The 21,275-nt window shown below is 38.1% G+C and overlaps 1 long non-coding RNA gene and 1 pseudogene across 1 annotated transcript; one reads left to right on the top strand and one right to left on the bottom strand.

Annotated features, from left to right (window-relative positions):
* Positions 1–24: 24 nt before the first annotated feature.
* Positions 25–796, top strand: LOC132669247 (large ribosomal subunit protein eL34 pseudogene; annotated as a pseudogene).
* Positions 797–2,501: 1,705 nt separating this feature from the next.
* LOC132669248 (uncharacterized) lies at positions 2,502–21,232 on the bottom strand. The gene is made up of 3 exons (XR_009606054.3): positions 21,093–21,232; positions 19,516–19,596; positions 2,502–10,071 (listed from the first exon to the last, which is right to left on the bottom strand). It is a non-coding gene; the product is annotated as an uncharacterized LOC132669248 (long non-coding RNA).
* Between the last annotated feature and the right edge of the window lie 43 nt (positions 21,233–21,275).

Consider the following 21,275-nt stretch of genomic DNA (forward strand, 5'->3'; position numbering starts at 1 on the left):
TCAGACATAGATGTATGACAAAGAGTGAAAACTACACTTCCTTTCCACCTTTGAAAAGCATGGGATAGCAAGCTAGAAAGTGAGCATGCTCTGGAACCAAACTATTTGGATTCCTATCACAATAGGATAGTGATACTTCTAGTGATACTTTGGATACTTCTAGCCATAAATGTAAAGAATTTACATAAGCTCTTATAAAATAGGGATTAAAAACTAGGGCTGGTTTTTCCCTCTTCTGGAGATGGCATCATAGGCATTCACAATGGTCCAGCATTTGACATCCCATCTTATGCTGTCCTACAATACAGCCTCTAACAAAACTTAAGGTGTCCCAAATCCCTGGAATAGAATAATTTACTGTTACACCAAGAAGACTGGGAAAGCATCAGAATCAGCGTGTGGTATGTGCTCAGGCTGGCTTCAAGGAGTTCATGCTGTGAGACCTACAGTTCTTATGAGGTTGTCTACAAGGAGAAAACAGCAGGGTCTAGGGTGGTTCCACATGTGCTAAGTGTGTTTGTGATAGGATCAAGCATGCTTTCCTTATTAAAGAGCAGAAAATCATTGTAAAAGTGTTGAAGGCACAAGCACAGAGTCAGAAAGCTAAATGAAAAAATGAAGCTTTTTGGTCTGAAGCATCTGGCTCTCAAGGTCATGATCTCATGGTTTGTGGGCTCAGGCCCCACATTGGGCTCTGTGCTGGCAGCATGCAGCCTGCTTGGGATTCTCTCTCTCCTGCTTCCTCCTCTTGCTTTGTCTTTCAATATAAACTTGAAAAAAATTGTTTAAATCAAAAGGCTTGTTCTGTTAAAAAAAACAAACAAAAACTAGGGCTGGGGGCGCCTGGGTGGCTCAGTTGCTTAAGCATCCTACTCTTTATTTCGGCTCAGGTCATGATCTCGGTTTGTGAGTTCAAGCTCTGCGTGAGGCTCTGCACTGACCATGCGGAGCCTGCTTGGGATTCTCTTTCTCTGCCCCTCCCTTGTGCTCTCTCTCTCTCAAAATAAATTAAAAAAAACAAAAAACTATGTAGTGAAGAGTAAATTAATTAATGAATACATCTAATGTAATTACAGCAGTGCTTAGCACATACTAAGTGTTCAATAATCTTTATGCATGTGGATATACATATATAGACATAAAGGCAGTTATATCTTTCACATTATTCTACCATCTGCTTTTCTCAACTTTCCATACCAGCCCATATGCAAATTATTTAATATCTGCATGATTCAATGATATGAATATATCAGAATTTAACCATTTCTTATATTGGATCCTTGTATATATCTTTGCATAGTTGTACTGGTATTTCTGTAGGAGTGATTACTAAAATGGGCCAAAGGGCATATGCATTTATAATTTTGATATTATGCCTTCCATACACTAGTTGATACTCACAAATGGCTGAATTTTTAAACCCTTTTAAATGATACTTTTAGGTGGTATGAGTCCCTATGAAAGTCTAACAAACATCAATGACTGATATTAACAGATTCTAAGGCTACTTTGCTACAATTTGTTACTGAGCATTGTATATATATTGAAAAAGTCTTTTCAGAATTCCATATAGTCATGAGAATAAAACTACATACTAAAGTTCCTCCTGAGTTGTAAGCATTTAAGCTCCTGAGTTAACAGAAACTATTTCCATTTTTGTAATCCCAACATCTAGTACAGTACCTGGGAATGGAGTATATCAGTATATATCAGTGTGTGTTAGTCAAAAATCAAAAGAATGATTACATTAAGTAATCGTACCTCAAAAACCACATAGCTTTTGTTCCTCTCCATTTGACAAGAGCCAATCCCAAGGAAGTTTGTAACATCTACTTTTTAAATTTTTTAATGTTTTTTTAATTAATTTTTGAGAGAGACAGAATGTGAGTAGGGGAGGGGCAGAGAGAGAGGGAGACACAGAATCCAAAGCAGGCTCCAGGCTCTGAGCTGTCAGCACAGAGCCTGACATGGTGCTTGAACTCACAAACTGTGAGATCATGACCTGAGCGAAAGTCTGAATCTTAACCAACCTAGCCATCCAGGAACCCCTACTTTCTTTAAATTTGAAAACACTTTCCCCTAAATTAAGAAGCATCTCTTCTTACAGTGTTAAGCCTCTTTAGTTAAGGTAGCTAATGTTTAAATACTCAAATGTAAAAGCATTTTAAATGTGTTATATATTTCAGATAGGAAGGATTCTCTGCAATAGTTTTATCATTATTGTACTTAGCTCAGTAATTCCTTACCAGAAACTAAACATTTGTTCATACCTAGCCCTAAAGGTGGGAATGACAAGAGTTTAAATGGGATGCCTCTTTGTTCAAATGGCTGCCAGTCCTCTTGGTCTACAGCAGAAACTGCTACAATAGGTTATTGACACCCAGGTCTTTTGTCTTTTCTGACATCTGGAGCCTACCTCAGCCTACGTCTCTGGTTTGGCTCCTCCCATTTTAGTAATCTGCATTAGAAATTACCTCTTCCAAGTAATGACTGACACACAGTGAAGTTTCAGTGCATTCTCAGCCCATGCTGCTTTATTGCCAAAATATATATATATACACACACACAGGTACAGAGTTTCCAACTCGTATAGCAGTTCCCTTTTACATCAAAGAATAACATTTCTTCTGAAATCCCAAGGATGCATAGATTAAACAAAGCAAGCTGCCTTTTGTAATACTTTCAACATTCAATGAAATCCTTTTAACATTTTACCAATGGTGCAAGTGAAGAAAATGCAGAACAGCAAGTAAAAACAACTGTACTTGTAGGACAGTAAATAAAAATATGTGAATGATACCCTAATATGACTGTAAAGGATGGGTGGTTTTAAGGTAAGTGCCAAGACTATTACTGTTGTTGAATGGCTGACGATAATGTATTGCCACAATACTGTTCTTATACCTGGGAGAAAAACTGATGGCATGGCATACTATCACCAAAGGAGAAAAAACCTTTTGAAAATTGCAACCTTAAGAGATCTACTTTGATTTTAAAGGAGGTTTAGGAGTTAAGAGTTCCTAGAGAAATCTGTGATGCTTGGTTTTCCAACTATTTTAATATGCTTTTGTGGAATAATGGGAACAAAGAGAAACTTTCTTTGTATCTTTACTGGTTTCATTGGTTGGCAGCATTATCAGTAAGTGGCAAAGAGAAAATTTATATATGGGATATGACATCTCACTTCCTGTACTTAAGTGGAGACTAAACACTGCAATGACTATAAGTATAATTCAGTTCTGAACTACTAGAAAGTCACAATTTCCACTTAAGCATTCCTAAAGGTATTTAGACCAAAACCCCACAGCAAACAGGTTAAAATGACTTTAGAAAAATTATTTTTCAATCAAACATGAAACTTGGGAGAGGCCTAGTGAGAATCATCTATTCTAATTCTGAATTCTCTTCTGTTTAGGCCACTCAGATATGAATTCCATTTGTACATTATTTTTCATGATCATTTGCACTTATAATGGCTATTTCTAAGGAATATTCTCAAAAGTTTTAAGCTATCACAATAAACTGATCTATTTTCCACATCAAGTAAGAAAATGAATGGCAAGGATTTTTGTTGTTGTTTTTATGAGAAAACCTGTTCCTGTTCACCTGGGATCAAAAGCTTTAGGCAACAAATTATGCAGTCTAAGCAAAAGATCATGGATAAAGCCCTGGCTATAAATTTTAAAAACACAATACATTTATATAATATAGTAACAAAAGAGAACCCAAGTCACAGATTTGTCAACATTTTTAGCACTGTTTCTACAAAATCGAACAGTCTCCTTTGCGGGAACCTTTAGGACTGGTCAGTACCAGTACCATTCAGAAGAGTTGGCTGGTTACCTGAAAATGCTGGAATATCTGAAATAGGATACTGAATTCCAAGATACTAGTTTTAAGAGATCCAAACTTAAGCCACATAAATTTTATCAGACAAATCCCCATACTTAACATTACTTTCTATAATCTACACTGGTATTCCCTACTTTCCTACGCTTTCTGAAACTCTGCACCTTTCTGATTACTAGAGCCATAGCAGCTTACTTATTTATTCCACATGCTTAGTTTGTGCCTTAGTTTTGTTTTTAAACATGCTTGGGGACTAAGGGAAGCAGGCAAGAGGTGAGAGGGTGAGCACTGTCATGCTCTCTATTCCTGACAGTTTGAATGTCTTGTGGTCGCCCCTGTTTATCTTCTAGCTCCCATTTTCAATGGAAGTTATGATAATCTTTAATTAGAAAATGAAAACGAATAATCCAAACAGTAAATTCAGGCTACTGGTTTAAGTCTCTATTGCTTCATTAATAAATGCATATATATATGTATCTACTAGTCACCATATAACACTGGACATTTTCAATCATGCATTAAAATATTAGTACTCTAAAATCAGAGTTACGGGCCTGCCACTATTGATTGCTTCCACTTTCATTCAGACCCAGTTTTAATAAACATGCAGAAAAGACCCCTTGATTCAGAGGAATTAGGAAAAATAACAAGCATGCATGCCAAATTTCAACTGAAAATGTGGGTTAATAAAGTGATTGCTTAGAAATGCAGGCAGGGCAGGTGCTCCACATCACAATGCTATCTCAATAGAGGTACAAAAGTCACACACAAAGAGGTTAAAATCAGGACCACTACTCAATTATAAAAGGCTTAATTGCAAATTCTGGCCATTTTGGGTAAAGAATGATGTAAAAACTCTGGGAAAAGAAAGAGAATTGAGCAATTAAGTTTTCTGGGCCATTTATTGATACCTATAGCATAGAAGAGCATAGGTGGTGTAGTGATGAAGATGTTTTTAGGCAGAATGGTTTCTGATTCACATTAATGAGCTTTATCTGCACAGCCCCCTGGGGAAAGAGAGTTTATGAACAGCAGAGCTAATAAAATGTAAACTCAAAATCAATGCCCTGAAATTTAGCATAGACTTCTGCTTTTGAAAACTGTTGACCAAGGGATCCTTCCAAATAGGGTATGGTTAATAGCCAAGCAATGTTCTGAATAAACTAGAAGCGATTTGCTTGCAACAGCAGCACCATGAGAATGTAAACTCCTGGAGGCCAAGGGTCTCTTCATATTTTGCATATCACAGGTACACAAAGAGTAAACATGATACCACAACATTAAAAATAACTGCATACTCAGAGACTACAAAAACTTGTAACACATTTTAGCATTTACAACTATAACGTGGCTGTTAAGAGTAGTCTTTAATTGTTCTAAGTAACTAAGTTGACATCACTATAATACACAGCGGTGTCCTCATGATCGTGCAGATGAGTGAATATTGCTTGGTTATTCCAATGTCTCTAACACCAACTGCTGGCGTAAGACATTAAAAGAGGAGCTATAATCAATTTAATATAGCCTTCTCCCCATCCTTTGGAGTTGCCATATAAGAATTAAATATTCAAGAGGCACTATTTTCTTAAATCCACTCCACTTTTAGTTTTTTCCCTGGGAAAACAAGGGAACATAGACCCAATCTTTTCAAGGAACTTCAAGGTGCTAATGGCCAAAATGAACTATTCCACTATTATAGCCCGATGTGAGGTGTGTGATTCCCCAGATCAAGAAACTAGTTTGCTGGGCTCTTTATTAAATTAAAATAAACAGTCACAGGCCGAAGTCCTCAGCACAGCTACATGAGACAAGGTTTAAAAAACCAACATACTGTGTTTGGCTATTCCCTTCAATCCTTTGCTTTACACCTTTAAATTCTAACTCCCCTACCACTCCCTTACCACAGTCATAAGGAAAACCCAGCTATCCAAGTTCTTGGCTTGTTTTTAACCCAAACATACACACACAACAAACTTTTCATTTTTTAAAATGCACCCGGAAAACTAATGGAGAAAAGAAGAGGTGACAAACAACAAAGTATGCTATTCTGTAGATGCCTGTTGCTGACAAGAACATCAAGCAAAGTCCCCACATGATGGCTTCAGTGGAGCTACATCAGTAATACATTTGTTTCCAGGTTAACCACTAGAAAAATTTCATTCAATGGCTCTAACCCTCTGCTTTAGGAAACAAATAGGGTCTCTAACCTTTAAACTTACACAAAAGTTGCTAATTCTCACACAATGATATATTCATATACATTCAGTTTTATAAGTACCTTTTATATGTTCTTTGTCTAAAACATCTTTTTCCTTTTGTGCAACTCTGTTGATCGCAGAGCTTCACAACCTCAAGTAATAATATTTATTCAACTGTACAACTTTGCTAATACAATTTACTATACATGCAAAACTGTTATTGCTACTAAAATTCTACCTCTTGAAAATTATTCATTTTATGGCTTTTATTTTTTATTTTTTGCAATAGGAAGTATCCTTTCCTATATACTGTGCTATTTTGATATTTTGCATTCATTACCTTTTCAGAGGTATTTTTAAAAATGTTTAAATGCTTTTCAGAAATGGATTCTCCCAGGTAATAAACTTCTTGAGCCAAGAGTACAACTACTTTAAATACACTATGAGAATCTAAACCTGGGTCCCTGGATATCTGCTGCTGCAAAGTCTATTTGTTTAAGCTTGCTTCTGTACAGGAGACATACCTCATTAGTTTTGCATTTCACATCATGGTAACTGTAGAACCTGTGTCAATAAATCCTGAACTCTCAGAATACTGAGTTTTAAAAATCACCTCAGAAAACTGCCCTTTCCAAGTTCTCAAGGCAGCTTTTAGAGGTAGGAATTTCTCTTCCACAGAAAGCTATCTTAGGCTTTCAGAACAAAACTTTTATTTCCACAAGGAAAGTAGAAAAAAGTGAAAGCTGTCTGAGGTGGCTTACTCTACCTAACCAAGGAAAATAGATAGTTATTACAGGGCAACCTGGGTAAGCTCTATCTAGCTACATTCCAATTCTCATAAAAAGGTCTGGAATCCCATCAACACACAATTCAGATTCTGAAACAGGAAAAGCCCGTGACAAATTAATGAAGGACACTGAACTACTGACCAGTGTTCTTCGGTAACAAGTAGCATGCTGCAGACAGGAAATGTAAATTGTCTGCAGATTAGAAAAGCACTTGCTTAACATAGCATCTGAGTAAGACATGCAAAATATAAAAGAATTTCTTGATGCAAAAGGAGTGGATTAAATAATAAACCTACGAGACATACAGTGTGAAAATAACCTAAGAACAGTTTCATCTCAAACAGAGCAAAAAAGCAGAATCATGAAATGGGGACTCATTTTGATTTGAGGCTTCTTAAGACACAAGGGCAGCTGGTTTCCAGCTACCTCAGAGAAAGCTTAAATAACCTCAAACATAGTATTTCACATTGTGATCCCACATTTCTATTCATAAATGAGTCTTTTTGGCCTTAATCGTCTTTCCCCAGAGAGAAGATCACGATTGAGATATTTATGAAAAAAGAAAAGGTCTCAATTTTCCACTCATTTTACACTATTGGTTATTATCAATAATTCATCCTGAAGTTTAAATTATTACTAGGCTCATGCACTAACCCCTAACATGGCACTACAATATGCTACCAAGCACTAATGCTTACAAAACTATACACATCTCAAAATGGAAGACATTGGTGATTTTGTTGTTCTTAAACAACTTGTAACATTTGTCCACAAGTATTAAAATATACATATATATATATATTTCTATTGCACATATCCCGTTTTTGTTGAACTTTTTAAAAAGAAAAATGGCCAGGTGACATGGATGAACAAAGGGAACGAAGTAGGCATATTCTCGCCTAAAATTACAGCCTTTGCCATCAAGAAGGGGACAAAATAGACCAGGGGAGGGGGGGAAACGTAGGTGTATTTAGTAAACCCTGGGCTAGTACAATTGGCATGTACCATTTTGGTAGATGCCATCTGGTGACAACAATTAAAGATGCAAGAACAACTTGAACGAGATCATTCAGCAGTGGTTCTTTTAGGTATGAAATAAAAAATACAAAGCAAATGGAGAAGATGAGTCTGATACATATTCAACAAGTGGGCCAGAGATGGTTTCACTGGTGCTGACCGTACAGAGTCCCTATCCCCTGGGCCAAATGACCCTACCCAAAACACTGCAAAAAGGACACAGGGCAGATGGATAACAGACAACAGAAGATATAAATTCTCAACATACCAGTGAGATTCATGTATGTAGGTTCCATTCTGTCTTTAACAATTCCAAAATACTAAAGGAAAATATAAGTTGGCTAAGAAGTCAGAGAAAAATTTAAGTTACCTTTATCCGAAGTTACTTCTATGCTTTACCACTCAGTATTTATCTTCAAAGGAAATTATACCTTATCTATATTACGTGAGTATTTTACTAAAAAGCTTTCTTATGACAATTCAAATAGTTTGACCAAGTTAGCTAATCATTAAGCGTTCTCAACGTTTCCCATTTTTGGTCATTTCTATCACTGGTAAATTTTGGTAAATCTGCTCTATGTTTTCAGCATCACAGCATGTATGGCCCTAGGCAAATTCCCTAAGTCACAGATAGGCTCTAAGAAAATGTGTTCTTAATTGCATCTAAGAAGTTTTAAGTTCTTTCTCACAAAGACCCATACGGTTTTATTCTTTTTATGTAAAGACCTGACAATTCAGACACTGGTCCTCTGTTGATCTGGAAGCAAGAACAGCTTTCTTTACACAATAGTCTGTTCATCATATGGTGCAGGTTTTAAGAGAAAGAAGGAAGATCCGTATTTCTTATTGAACTATTTTTCTTGTTTGAGGTTTTTTCCAGACCCTGAACTTCTTCTACATCAACAACAAGTTTGGGAACATTGCTTTTGAGGTCCATTCTCTGATGAGAAAGTTCAGTTCCAACTGCGTAAAGTTACCTGAGTCCCAGACCTGACAGCCTCACCTAGAAAAACAAACTAAACACTTGAGTACCCACCTTGGATCAAAGGAAAAAAGCTATTTAAATTTTTAGAAAAATCAAGCTACAGAATGTAAAATGCCATGAAGTCAGATGGAGCTGCATAAGGCATTTTTGCTTCTTTTTCTCAGGAGAAAGGAATCTTATGGAGACTCTTCTCATTCCCCTGCCCTCCATTCCTCCATGTCCAAAATTGAAGGCAGGTCATAATGTAGGATCCACCATATTTTCTGAACAGAAAAACCACTTAAGCCACTCTTCTTCCTGCCTTAGCAGTATGGAAAACCAAGTCTCAAGTGTTATGTAAGACTGCACAAAAAAGAATGAAGTAATTTGAAATATAACAGCCTCTCATCTGAGCTAGATGAACAGGGTTCCATCACTGGACTTGAAGTTGTTTTGTTTCCTTTTCCAACCTTTCAGTAAACCCAAGCATGGATTCACAGGGTTAACAAATGCACAATGTGGTCCAAAGACTTCTGAGACAGAAGCCAACAACAGCTTCCTTCTCTAAGAGAAAAATCCCTCTTCTCATCAAAATGTAGATTTACACATGTGAAAATGTGTAGTTTACAGAGACTCTGTTAACCTTGCATTATCTTGTCTTTATGCTTCTTTATTACATCAAAGGTTTTACTGCAAAATTAGACCTTTGTTCTTTTCCAGCAAATGTACTTCACAGGATGAATTTAGATATTTAATATGTTAATTTTTAAGCATCTCTTTCATTTCATATTAGAACACATATTTGGAATTTACTCTTGCAGATTCAACTGTGCTTATGACAGTGGCTGAAACTGGAAGACATTAAAAAAAAAAAACCTTATGTCATCCATACTTGCTATTTATTTAGTCTTCTTGTTTGGAACAAAAGGTAAAGAATTTAAAAAATGCCAACATCTAAGCACCTGTTTGAAATTAAACATCAGCCCCAGCTTCCAAAATAATTTCTTTATAATTAAGCAAAAGCAGAACATGCATGTCAGTTGCTTCTTTCTTCCTGGAGCGCTCAGCAAGACGACTGCATCCTAGGAGCTTCTCTATGTTGAATCTGAGAAGTGGAACCAAAAGAAAAGCAGCTTTTTCCAATCCAAATCATGGAGGTAAAACATGTAGAGAAGAGATATCCACATTTCAAGAATAGGGAAAGTGGCTGGGTAAAAGAAGAAGGACTACCTACTCCAGGAGAAACACAGAATACCTGGAAATACAAAATAAATTAAAAACAGGGAGGTTAAGACAGGTACTTCTGCATGAGCATACTTTTAAAAATATTTAAAAACACAAAGAAAATATACTTTAGATTACACACTGTCTAAAAGAAAACGTCCAACCATAACATCGAATTCAGTACTGTCATCAGAAAAGCAGAAGCATTAGTCAGAAAAAATATATAACCACAACAGAAAAAAATTACATTTATATAAAAACTTGTATTATAAAACAAGACACACACATATCCATTTCATATTATGCAAATGGAGTAAGGTGCCTCAAGTTTTTATAGCCCTGATTCTACACAGAACATGTGTGTTTAAAAGCAAATAAACCTTAAAAAAATAATAAAGTAATAAAAGCAGCTGTACTCCCAATTTGATAGAACTACTTGTACTCAAAGCTGTATGTATCATCTTACTTTGAAAGAAAAATTTTTTTAATGTTTATTTATTTTTGAGAGACAGAGTACAAGTGAGGGAGGGGCAGAGAGAAAGGGAGACACAGAATCCAAAGCAGGCTCCAGGCTCTGAGCTGTCAGCACAGAGCCCGACATGGTATGAACCTATGAACCGCTAGATCATGAGCTGAGCCAAAATCGGACGCTTAACTGACTGAGCCACCCAGGCACCCCTGTATAATCTTTACTTTGAATTATCTTCAACAACTTAAGACTAACAGTGAACAATAAAAATTTTGTAAAATAGAGGCGCCTGGATGGCTCAGTCTGTGGAGCATGTGACTCTTGATCTCAGAGTTGTGAGTTCTAGCACCACGTTGCCTGTAGAGATTACTTAAGTAAATAAAACGTAAACTCTTTTTAAAAAAAATTTTTTTTAATGTTTATTTATTTGATACAGAGCATGAGTGGTAGAGGGACAGATAGAGAGGGAGACAGAATCCAAAGCAGGCTCCAGGCTCTGAGCTGTCAGCACAGAGCCCGAAGCGGGGCTCGAACTCACAGACGGTGAGATCATGACCTGAGCCGAAGTCGGTCGCTCAACGGACTGAGCCACCCAGACACCCCAAACTTAAACTCTTAAATACAAAGAAGAGGGGCACCTGTGAGTTTGAGCCCCGCGTCAGACTCTGTGCTGACAGCTTGGAGCCTGCTTTGGATTCTGTGTCTCCTTCTCTCTCTGCCCCTCCCCCACTTGTACTCTGTCTCTATCAAAAATAAACAAATGTAAAAAAAAAAAAAAATTTAGAAAAAGTACAGAGAAGAAACTGAGGGGGAAATGGGTAATGGGCATTGAAGAGGGCACTGTTTGGGATGAGCACTGGGTTTTGTATGTAAGCAATGAATCACAGGAATCTACCCCAAAAACCAAGAGCATACTTTACATACTTTATATGTTAGCCAATTTGACAATAAATTAAATTAAAAAAAAAAAAAAGAAAAAAGACAGGGCGCCTGGGTGGCTCAGTTGGTTAGGCGTCTGACTTCGGCTCAGGACATGTTCTCATGGTTCGTGGCTCAGGCCCCGCGTCGGGCTCTGTGCTGACATCTCAGAGCCTGGATCCTGCTTTGGATTCTGTGTCTCCCTCTCTCTGGCCCTCCCCAGCTCACGCTGTGTCTCACTCTCTCTTTCAAAAATAAATAAATATTAAAAAAAAAATTTTTTTTTTTTAGGGGCGCCTGGGTGGCTCATTCAGTTGAGCGTCCGACTTCGGCTCAGGTCATGATCTCACGGTTCGTGAGTTCGGGCCCCGCACTGGGCTCTGTGCTGACAGCTCAGAGACTGGAAACCTGCTTCCGATTCTGTGTCTCCCTCTCTCTGGCCCTCCCCAGCTCACGCTTTGTCTCACTCTCTCTTTCAAAAATAAATAAACATTAAAAAAAAAATTTTTTTTTCGGGGTGCCTGGGTGGCTCATTCAGTTGAGCGTCCGACTTCGGCTCAGGTCATGATCTCACGGTTCGTGAGTTCGGGCCCCGCATTGGGCTCTGTGCTGACAGCTCAGAGCCTGGAAACCTGCTTCCGATTCTGTGTCTCCCTCTCTCTGGCCCTCCCCAGCTCATGCTTTGTCTTACTCTCTCTCTCAAAAATAAATAAACATTAAAAAAAAAAAAAAGAGAAAAAAGAAATGCAACTTATTAGATAAAATCAACTTGTATCAAGTTTGATAATACTTTCATGGTACTGTTACTAGAGAGCAACAAAACTAACACTGTAATAAATGAGGTTTTGTGATAAAAAAAAAAGAAAAATTACTTAATACACAGTGTTGCCAAGAATGCGATGAAACAAGAACTATCTTAGGCTGGGACAACCTATTAAAAACATTTTCTGTAATGTGTAGAAAAACATGCATAAGGTAGATCAGAATTGCACTGTTTGTAATTATAAATAACAGTAACATCCCAGATGACCTTCTAGTCAGAACTGGCTACATTAATTATGGTACTTGTAAGCAGTTGGATACTATACAGCAGTCAAAAAGAATAAAAAAAGTTCTCTGTGTAGTACTATGAAAATTTGGTAAGAGAAGCAAAAAGAAAAATATGGATCAAAGTTTGTCATATTCTCCTTTTTGGATAAAAGGCAAGAAGTGGGAAATGTCTTTGTATTTTATTTTATTTTATTATTTTTTTTTTTTGTATTTGATTTTATATGTGGAAAGAAACTCTGGAAACGTACATAAGAAATTAATAAAAATGGTTTTTTATTTAGTAGTAGCAGCTGCAGAAACTGAACCAAAAAAAATTAATAACAATAATAATAATAACACTTAAAAAATGTTTTTGTAAAATATAACCACAAGTAAAACAATGTGTACTATACCATGGTCACCAAATAGAAGTATGTAAAATTATCACCAGTTCATTGCTAAATATAACACTTTTTAAACTGCAAATATGTGCAAAAGTAAATCAAACAAACAAGGACAATATTAATGTAATTCCATGTACATGAGGTACCTAAAACAAAGTAGAAGAGGTAACTAGGGACTGGGGGTAGTGGGGAAGGGAGTTAATTAATTTCTGCTTGGGATGATTAATAAATTCTGGAAACAGTGGTAGTGGTTACACAAATATACATTTTTTAAAAAATGTTTACTTATTATAAATACACTTAATGCCACACAATTCTACATTTAAAAGTGGTTACAATGATATATCTTATGTATTATTTTACAATAAAAAACATGTAACAAATGCTTATGAAAAGCTGAAATAAATTAGCTTACAAAAATGGCCAATAAGCAACTGGCTAACTCGTCTTCCTGGGCCTCCATTTTTACTATGTCACATAAAAAAATACCTCAACTCTAAACTGAATTTGAGTAACCCAGGTTGAAGACAAGACAAAGTCTTAAATCAAAAATCACAAAAGGAAAATTTAAACTAACTTTAACATGGGGTTCCTGGGTGGCTGAGTCGGTTAAGTGTTAGACTTTGACTCAGGTCATGATCTCATGGTTCTTGAGTTCGAGCCCTGCATCAGGCTCTCTGCTGTCAGCTCAGAGCCCACTTGGAATCCTCTGTCTCCCTTGTTCTCTGCCTGAACCCCTGCTCATATACACATGCTCTCTCGCTCTCTCAAAAGTACATAAACATTAAAAAAAAATTCTCTAAAATAAATTAACTAATTTTCACTATTTGTAGATGAACCAAATAGTGAGCACCAGGGTGGCTCAGTTGGTTGAGCAGACTTCAGCTCAGGTCATGATCTCAAGGTTCCTGAGTTCGAGACCCACATCAGGCTCTCTGCTGTGGGCGCGGTGCCCACTTCAGATCTTCTGTCTCCCACCCCTCCCCCTCCCCCTGCTTATTCTCTCAAAACTAAAATAAACATTAAAAAAATAATAATAAATGCAAAACTACTTTTCTGGGGGGGGGGGGGGGAACCCTAAAGACTCCAACAAAAAATTACTAGAACGTTATGATGTATGAATTCAGTAAAGTCTCAAGATACAAAATCTAAGAATACAAAATCTGTTGCCTTTTTATATACTAATAATATATAGTAATAATAATATATATAATATTTAGTAATAATGAAGCAGCAGAAAGAGTAATTAAGAAAACAATCCCATTCACAATTGCATCAAAAATAATCAAGTACCTAGGAATAAACTTAACCAAAGAGGTAAAAGACCTATACTCTGAAAACCACAGAACAGTGATGAAAGAAACTGAAGAAGACACAAAGAAATGAAAAGACATCCCATGCTCATGGACTGGAAGAACAAATAGTTTAAAAAAAAAATTTTTTTTTAATGCTTTTATTTTTGAGAGAGAGACAGAGCTCCAGTGGGGGTGGGGCAGAGAAAGAGGGAGACACAGAATGTGAAGCAGGCTCCAAGCTCTGAGCTGTCAGCACAGAGCCCAATGCAGGGCCCAAACCCACAAACCTGTGAGATCGTGACATGAGGTGACATGAGCCGAAGTCAGACGAACCACCCAGGCACCCCTGGAAAAACAAATATCGTGACAATGTCTATTCTACCCAAAGCAATCTACAGATTTAATGCAATCCCTATCAAAATACCGACAGCATTTTTCACAGAACTACAACAATCTTAAAATATATACAGAACCATAAAGAACCCTGAATAGCCAAATCAATCTTGAAAAAGAAAAGCAGGGGCGCCTGGGTGGCCCAGTCGGTTGAGTGTCTGACTCTTGATTTCACGGTTCATGAGATCGAGCCCCGTGTTAGCTTCTATGCTGACAGCGCAGCCTACTTGGGATTCTCTGTCCCTTTCTCTCTGTCCCTCCCCTGCTTGTGATCTGTTTCTCTCTCAAAATAAATAAATAAACTTGAAGAAGAAGAAGAAGAAGAAGAAGAAGAAGAGGAGGAGGAGGAGGAGGAGGAGGAGGAGGAGGAGGAGGAGGAGGAGGAGGAGGAGGAGGAAGGGAAGAAGAAAATAAAAGCAAAGTTCGAGGCATCACAATTCTAGACTTCAAGTTTTATTACAAAGCTGTAGTAATCAAAATGGCATGGTACTGGCACAAAAACAGACAAATAGATCAATGGAAAAGAAACCTCAGAAATAAACCCACAATGATATGGTCAACTAGTCTTCAACAAAGAATATCCAATGGAAAAAAGTCTCTTCAATAAATAATGTTGGGAAAACTAGACAGCTACATACAAAAGAATGAAACTGGACCCCTTTCTCTTATATATATATACATGTACACACACACACAGGAGCACGAACATGCACAAGTTGGGGAGGGGCAGAGAAACAGGGAGAGAGGGAGAGGGAGAGGGAAAGGGAGAGAGGGTGAGAGAGAATGAGAATGAATCCTGGGCAGAGGCTGATGTATGGCTCGAACTCATGAACCATGAGATCATGGCCTGGGCCAAAGTCAGACACTTAACCGTCTAAGCCACCCACATGGCCCTGGACCACTTTATTACACCATACATAAAAATAAACTCAAAATGGATTGAAGACCTACATGTGAGACTTGAAACCATAAAAATCCTTGAAGAGGTTAATAATTTCACTGACATCAACCACAGCAACATTTTCCTACATATGTCTCCTACAGCAAGGGAAATAAAAGCAAAAATAAACTACTGGGACTATACCCAAATTAAAAGCTTCTGCAGAGCAAAAGAAATAATAAACAAAACAAAAAGGCAAACTACTCAATGAAAAAAATTTTTTGCAAATGACATATCTGATAAAGAGTGTCCAAAATATATAAAGAATTGATACAACTCAAAATACCAAAGAAACAAATAATCCAATTAAAAAATGGGCAGAAGACATGACTAAACATTTCTCCAAAGAAGTCATGACACATGAAAAGATGCTCAACATTAGTCATCATCAGGGAAATGCAAATCAAACTACAATGTGGGGCACCTGTGTGTGGCTCAGTCAGTAGAACATCCAACTCTTGATCTCAGGATCATGAGTTCAAGCCCCACATTAGGCATGGAGCCTACATTAAAAAAAAAATCTACAATGAGGTATCACCTCACACCTGTCAAAATGGCTAAAATCAAAAACACAAGAAACAACAAGTCATGGCGAGGATGTGGAGAAAAAGGAATCCTCTTGCACTGCTGGTGGGAATGCAAACTGGTGCAGCCAATGTGGAAAACAGTATGGAAGTTCCTCAAAAAGTTACAAATGGAACTACCTATGATCCAGTAAATGCACTACTCAGTATCCACTCAAAAAGTACAAACACACTAATTCAAAGGGATACAGGCACTGCTATGTTTATAGCAGCATTATTTACAATAGCCAAATTATGGAAGCAGCCGAAGTGTCCATCAACAGATGAATGGATAAACAAGATATAGTGTATATATACAATGGAATATTACTCAGCTATAAGCTTAATGAAAGCCAAAAAGCTGAATTAGCCAAAAAGAATGAAATCTTGCCATTAGCAACAACATGGATGGAGCTAGAGAATATAATGCTAAGCAAAATAAATCAAAGCAAGACAAATACCTTGTGATTTTATTCCTATGTGGAATTTAAGAAACAAAAAGAATTAGCAAAGGAAAAAAAGAGACAAACCAACAAAGACTCTTAACTATAAAGAACAAACTGATGGTTACCAGAAGGGAGATGGGTAGTGGGATGGGTGAAATAGGTGATGGGGATTAAGAAGTGCACATGCCATGATGATCACTGGATGATGCAAGAAATTGCTGAGTCACTATATTGTACATCTGATCCAATTATTATATTGTACATCCAATATAACACTGGAATTAAAATAAAGGCAAACAAATTAATTCAGAATCAAATCAGGAGAAAGAGAATTACAGAATTTGCATTGATGCAAAAGTAGAAGTAAGAGTAAAAAATACAGAAGAACCACAAAGGGCCTTTAGAACACCACAGGCAACAGAGCTGTTTCATTATATAAGCTTACTCAGGCTAATTCAAAGCTTGCATCAGTCATTAGACTGTTCTGTAGTTCAATTATAATGACAAGATAACTGGTAGTAATGTTGACAAGGAAAGAAGATACAAGCTAGTTCTTTCCAGGAGTAAATATGCTAAAAGAATTCTACGCAAACCAAACACCAAAGAAGCCTTTAAAAAGAGCACCTTTTCTGGGAATGCAAACTGGTGCGGCCACTCTGGAAAACAGTATAGAAGTTCCTAAAAAATTAAAAACAGAACTGCCCTACGAACCAGCAACTGCACTACTAGGTATTTATCCAAGGGATACAGGTATGCTGTTTCAAAGGGACACACGCACCCCAATGTTTATAGCAGCACTATCAACAATAGCCAAAGTATGAAAAGACCCCAAATGTCCATTGATGGATGAATGGATAAAGGAGATGCGATATATATATATACAATGAAGTATTATTCGGCAAACAAAAAGAATGAAATCTTGCCATTTGCAACTATGTGGATGGAACTAGAGGGTATTATGCTAAGTGAAATTAGTCAGAGAAAGACAAACATCATATGACTTCACTCTTATGAGGACTTTAAAATACAAAACAGATAAACATAAGGGAAGGGAAGCAAAAATAATATAACAACAGGGTGGGGAACAAAACATAAGAGACTCAAATACAGACAACAAACAGAGGGTCACTGGAGAGGTTGTGGGAGGGGAGATGGGCTAAATGGGTAAGGGGCATTAAGGAATCTACTCCTGAAATCATTGTTGCACCATGTGCTAACTAACTTGGATGTAAATTATAAAATAAATTATAGAAAGAAAAAAAGAAAAAAAAAGCACACCTTTTCTTTTTTTTTTTTTTTTTAATTTTTTTTTTTTCAACGTTTTTTATTTATTTTTGGGACAGAGAGAGACAGAGCATGAACGGGGGAGGGTCAGAGAGAGAGGGAGACACAGAATCGGAAACAGGCTCCAGGCTCCGAGCCATCAGCCCAGAGCCTGACGCGGGGCTCGAACTCACAGACCGCGAGATCGTGACCTGGCTGAAGTCGGACGCTTAACCGACTGCGCCACCCAGGCGCCCCAAGCACACCTTTTCTTAATAGGGAACCTATATAGAGTGTCTTATAAACAAATTCCTTTAGGGGCACCTGGATGGCTCAGTTAGTTAAGTGACAGAGTCGATTTCAGCTCAGGTTGTGATCTCACAACTAGTGGGTTCAAGTCCCATGGTGGGCTGTGCTGTTAGTGCAGAGTCTGCTTGGGATTCTCTCTCTCTGTCTCTCCTTGCTCCACATGCACATGCACTCTCTCTCTCTCAAAAAATAAACAAACATTAAAATGAAGTCATACTGGGGCACCCTAGTGGCTCAGTCAGTTAAGTGTCTGAGTTTGGCACAGGTCATGATCTCGCAGTTCCAGAGTTCGAGACCTGTGTTCAGATATGTGCTGACAGCTCAGAGGCTGGAGCCTGCTTCAGATTCTGTGTCTCCCTCTCTCTCTGCCCCTCCCCCACTCACACTCTGTCTCTCTCTCTTTCAAAAATAAACATTTAAAAAATAAAAATAAAATAAAATGAGGTCATACTGGAACAGAGTGGGCTCCTAATCTAACATGACTGGTATCCTCATAAAAGAGAGAACTTAGAACACAGACACACTCACAGGCAAAATGCCATGTGAAGACTGGAGTTATGCTGCCACGAGCCAAGGAACCACCAAAAATTAGAAGAAACACATCCTTCCCTAGTACCTTCAAAGGAAGTATGACCCTGGGGTGCCTGGGTAGCTCAGTTGGTTAAGTGTCTGACTCTAGATTTCAGCTCAGTCATGAGCTCATGGTTCTTGGGATCAATCCCCATGTAGGGCTCTGAGCTGACAACAAGGAGCCTACTTGGGATTCTCTCCCTCCCTCTCTTCCTGACCCCAATACCCCCGCTTGCTCTCTCATCTCTCTTGAAATGAATAAACTTAAAAAAATTAAAAAGACAAGAAAAATAAATAAAAAATAAAGGTGTACTGAAAAGCTTTAGAAATTAAAGATTAAAATACCAATATTTATCTATAATTAAAATTTAAGTAAATATATTCGAGGAACACCTACCTGGGTGGCTTAGTCAGTTAAGCCTCCAACTTTGGCTCAGGTCATGATCTTACAGTTCATGAGTTGGAGCCCCTCACTGGGCTGTGCACTGACAGTGCAGAACCTGCTTGGGATTCCTTCTCTTCCTCTCTCTGCCCCTGTCCCACTCTCTCTCTCAAAATAAATAAACTTAAAAAAAAAAATAATATACTCGAAAATCTGCCTAATAACATTTATATTTTATCAGTTGATCTTCAATCTAAGTCTGTACCTTTTTTCCTTTATCCAATAAAAATTACTAGTTTGGGCAAATGATCATTTTTTTCTTTTTTTATACTTAATACACTGATTTTGTTGAGAATATAAGATTTAACTTAAATGTATATAATTTCTAATCACTTGTGATGCTCATTTTCTGTTGAAGCTTATTTTTCCACTTCTATAAGCTATGTTTTGAGCCGCTTAAACAGTATCTGAAAGCATTAGCCACTATTACTCACTTGCCAAATCCTGAGTTCAGAATTTTATTTTCTTCTCGAGAGGAATATAAAAGCACCTGGAAGCCAAAGAAAATGTTCTTCCTGTGATAAGGAAAAATAAAAAAGAGCATTACAGAAAGGATACAGCCCTCACTTGTGCTATATGCCTCTGGGGGCAAAACTATTCCAATGAACCAAGGTATTTTAAAAAACATCACTATCAAAAACTACTCAAAAGGAATAGAAAGAAGTTACTCTCTATCTGCACTGGCCCTCATTTTATACAGATTTTATAATTTTAACTAATTTCAAAACTCTTGGATCAGTGGTTCTCAAGTTTTCAAGGAACACAGTTCCCACTGAGAATCTGATGATGCTATGGTCCCTCTTCTCACAAAAGACCTGTGCTTTACTATAGATGACCACACCCCTGTTTTAAGGTAGGAAGGAATAATGTTCTATTCCTTTCCTCTGCCCCATGTATCTTCTTTCTTCTTCATGAAATCGAAGGGAAAAACAAACAAACAAAAAACAAAAAAACAAAGACTCCTGAGAAAAGCAAGAGAAAGGTCTTATTTAGAAGCCCTTTCTTTACCTGACATTTCCAGCTTTGCTAAATCAAGAGTCAGCAAAGACCATACCAGAAACACTCATTCGTATTATGACATGTCAGTCGAACCAACGTGCCAATTTTAAACAGGCTTCACCAATTCCGAAACCTACCTGTTCGGTAACTTTCGAAGAATTTAACTGAAAGACCGAATGAGAGGTTATAAAAACCCAAATTACAAAGAGACCCCAGACACAAGAACCGAATACTGAGAGTATTACACTTCGCGACCCCACCACATCACACAAATTGCGTTCTAGTAATATCTCCAAAACTCTCATTCTCTCTATAAAAGATAAATAAATAAAAATTGTACACCGACTTTTAGCTCTTGGAAACAAACAACGGTGAATTCTACCGAGACCTTGAGACAGCCGAGATTAATGCGCCATTAAGCCACTACCAGGTCATGCAAGGACAAAGGTGCTTACTCGCATCTTAAAGTTTGAGAGATGGGAGTGGGAACGAATGGATAGGTAACAAGAGAACGTGAATGATACACACAAATTAAATCCCGGGGTGGGGGGGCTTGTTACACCAAATCTCAAGGTCAACGGAGAAGGGACACTAATTATTCAAGGCTGCAACAAGCCTCGATAGATGTCGGAGACTCACGCAAAACAGCGGGCAGGAAGCCGTGAGGCGAGGAATATAGATAAATCAATAAAATAAACATATTCTTTAAAAGATAAAGCTCTGGACAACGCAGACGCTGGTAGATATACACCCGCGTGGGTGCAGTCAACGGGGAATAAGCCGAAAACACAAAGGCAGCCAAAAAGAACCGAGAAGAGCATCGGCGGGTCGAAGTGTCGGTGCGACACACCCCGGAAGGCTAGTACCACCGCCCTGAGACAGCGCGGAAGGAAATCCGTGTCAGGCCGAGGCCCGCGCCAACCGCAGGCAGGCTCTGCGCGCTCCCGTCCCCTATCGGACTGGACCGCGCCACCTCCTGCTAGTTCCCTCATCGCCGGCTTTCTCGGCTTACCTCGCACCAGTCAGCAGAAGCACTCGACCGTCCGGGGGCCTCTCCGCCCCCGGCCCAAAGGCCGGCTCCCGGCGGTGCGCCTCACTCCGCCATCTTCACTCCTTCCCAAATCCGCCAACCCTGCGGCAGCTGCTTCCACAAGCCCCGCCCCCGTCTCTGCCGTTGAGTCCTCACTGGATAACG

This window comes from Panthera onca, chromosome B3, assembly GCF_046562875.1.
Source record: "Panthera onca isolate mPanOnc1 chromosome B3, mPanOnc1 haplotype 2, whole genome shotgun sequence".
Taxonomy (NCBI): domain Eukaryota; kingdom Metazoa; phylum Chordata; class Mammalia; order Carnivora; family Felidae; genus Panthera; species Panthera onca.